This window comes from Camellia sinensis, chromosome 7, assembly GCF_055761805.1.
Source record: "Camellia sinensis isolate YWXY chromosome 7, ASM5576180v1, whole genome shotgun sequence".
Classification (NCBI taxonomy): Eukaryota; Viridiplantae; Streptophyta; class Magnoliopsida; order Ericales; family Theaceae; genus Camellia; species Camellia sinensis.
Genome location: NC_138967.1, coordinates 4,130,108 through 4,133,411, shown reverse-complemented (window position 1 = coordinate 4,133,411; position 3,304 = coordinate 4,130,108).

Below are 3,304 nucleotides of genomic sequence, written 5' to 3'. Positions count from 1 at the left end.
AAACAATATATAGATAGACACACACAAATAAAATGGTTAAATGATAGCAACTGAATAGAATAATATAGGTCTTACAGCTTCAACAAATCAATAACATGTTCTTCATCTTCCCTCTTCTCTCTCTCTCTATCTCTTGTTCCTCCATCTTCCCGCTTCTCTCTCTATCTCTCTTCCCCTATTTTCAATTTTTTTTTTTTTGTGTTTTTTCGAAAGAAGCAATTCGAAACCATTACGTAACGGTGTGTAATAGGTTGTTACGGCCGTTACAGCATTGTTACGACCACTATAGCAGTCGTTATGGCTGATATACCTATGAATCTCAATCACACTGCAAAAGCAACTGTAACGGGTGGCGGTAACTACCATAATCGTTACTATTGGCTTTTTGGCTTTCGAAAGTTATTTTTTGTAATTGCAAGCGTGCCAGCAAGGATCAATCAGTCCTTGCAGAAATTTAATTGCCAACCAATTATCAGACAATTGTGTTTTAGTTCTCTCAGCCTCAATGAAGAGGACTTTTACTGGTGGCTTAATTTAGGAAAATTAAGCAAAATATCAATCAAATGAAGAACAACTGAAGCATTTCATTAGAATGAAAAACTTACAATGATCCAAACTCAGCCTTGTAGAGGTTTACAGCGACAACCTACTTGAAACTACTCCTATGAACGAAGTGCAGTGCAGGAATGTAAAGAACAGGAATGTAAAGAACACGAAATGTAAAACTGGAAAGAAAACTAAGTAAAGTAGAATAAGACTGGTTTTTTTTATCTGAGTCTGGGGGTTTTTTCTGGGGCCTTCTCTGCTATTTATACTTCTCAAGGATGACCATCGAACTGTATTTCAAACTATCGAACCGCTCCTCCATGATCGCTGATCATGTTGCCTTATAAGTAGTTCCACTATGCCATCACTTGCAGTTAGGCTTCCCTCCTAAGTTTGAATTTGAATGTGAGTAGCCGTTGAAGTCACATCACTTTGCATCTCTTTGCTGATCCAATGCTACTCCGATCTCGTAAGAACCAATATTAACTGCCATGTGTACGATCCTGATTGAAGACTTAAACATTCTTCCCGGATTGCCCTTACTCTGCCACGTGTTGAATTTTAATTGGCTTATACAAGATATGTAGCCAACATTACCCCCTGCACTAATATACCCAATACTTGGTGATATTAGTGGATCAAAGTCTTTTTCCCGCGTTTTTAGAACGTGCATGGGCTTTGTATTTTAGGAACACAACCGTCATCCATTGATGATCATTTGCATTAACTTTATTTCAACCTTTTGAACATCCTCACTACCTTAGTATTCGAAAAGACTGCTACCTCTTTCATGGCCAAATCAATTTTCTTTTCTATTGATCGAGCACATGAAGAGTCATTTGATGATACTGTTTCTCCTCGAAGGAACTTCCATGCATTAATTAGTCACATTTACCCATCTTCCTATATTTAAGTCGTGAAAGCCTTTGCAAATTATCAATCATTGGACTACGAACACACTACCCTCAATTCTTTGATTCAGAAAGTTACAGATATGGACATAGGAGGCTCTCCTTCACAATCCTCTGCATGGGATAGAGCCGTGGCTTCTTCTTCCTCCGGGGGTTCTGGGGCTTCCAACTGGTCAAAATCTGAGGCCTGCGATTTGAGAAAACAAATTAATCACCATTTTATCGAGTTCACTGATCCTTTGAATTTCCCTTCCGAAAAATAATATGAGTCAAAAAGAACTAAAAACTTAAAAATTTACTTTTACCTCTCGCTAAACGAAGCCTTGGCAGCAAATAGTATATTCCCTGTTTCATATTTTTCATATTCCAATGACTTTATACTCACAAAACTGTGTCAGCATCAAAGTCCACGTCAACTCCAGAGTCCCACAAAAGCTGAAACCTCTATACCGTTAACGTTAAGGTGTAAAAGCCTATCTTTTTCTTTTACTTTTCACATAATTAATTAGTTATAGTATAATTATAATTATAATTAAATATTTTTAATTATTTTTTTGGAGTGTTGAGGTTAAGCTTTTTATGGAGCTAGAGATGCTTTATGGAGCTAAAGAATACTATGGGTGTAACTGCGAACAATCATTCACGCGCCGACTATGTATTAAACTAATCATTATTGATAGTGAGGTTTTGGAGCCATGAGGCTTTGCCACGTGTTATCTCATGAAATTTGATAAAAAAAAAAAAAATTCCCCAAATTATTTTTTTTACAAATTATTTTTAGTGGTTGTAATGACAACATAAATGGTAATGGTAAAATAACAATGCTAGTGGTGGTGGTGGTCATGACTGTGTGGATGGTGGAGTAACGGTAGTTCATATTAAATTTACTTAAATTTAATTTTAGGTCTCATTTGTAATATTATTTTTTATTTAAAAAGTCATTAAAAAATTAAAAAATTTATAATCTATATTAAAAAATTAAATATTTTATTTTCTTTCTATTTTTTACACATTTTTTTGTAAAAAATTAAAAAATTATCTTAAATATATTAATTTTTTTATATCATATTTTAATTAAAAAAATTAAAAAGTTATTAAAAAAACTTATTCCCAAATGAGGCATGAGTTTATAAGATACTCTCTATTTAAATTTATTTATGAATCTGAAATCTGAATGTGTGATCGGGGTACACCATATTTGGTCTAATTTTTTTTTTTTGAAACAGCAAGAAAAAGACTTTATTGATGGAAAAACCAGTACAATGTACAAAGTGAATTACATCAATAAAGACAAGAGGGAGGTGCAAAGGCATCACAATGGGCTAGATCATCCCAACGAGGTTGGCACCATACTAGCTCATCCTATCATTTGCTAGCACCCCCGGAGTTGGTGAGAGACCAACGAGAAACAAACAAAATACAAAAAGACCTTGCAATCACCCAAACCCAGCATAACACTGTCGAACCTCTCTCTATTATCACCACTGTTAACAGAGGTCCTTAAGCAACCAACAGAATTTTGTTCTACCTGAAACACTCCCAGGACTCCCAGGACTCACACCAATTCAGACCATCACAGCCCTTGAGTTGGCATAAGAAACCTACTGCAGGACATAACAGCCCAACTTATCCATCCACCTGCAGGACCACACCCAAACTTACCCAAGATGGGCACACAACAATCAACCCAGATAACAGCAGTAAGCACCATCAGATAACAGTATACAGAATTAGACAAAAAACAGAACAGACCCTTGAGCATAGCAGAACAGAACAGACCCTTGCGCATACCATTGCAGCCACCAGCAGCAACCATCATAATAGAACAGAACAGGCCCTTTAGATAA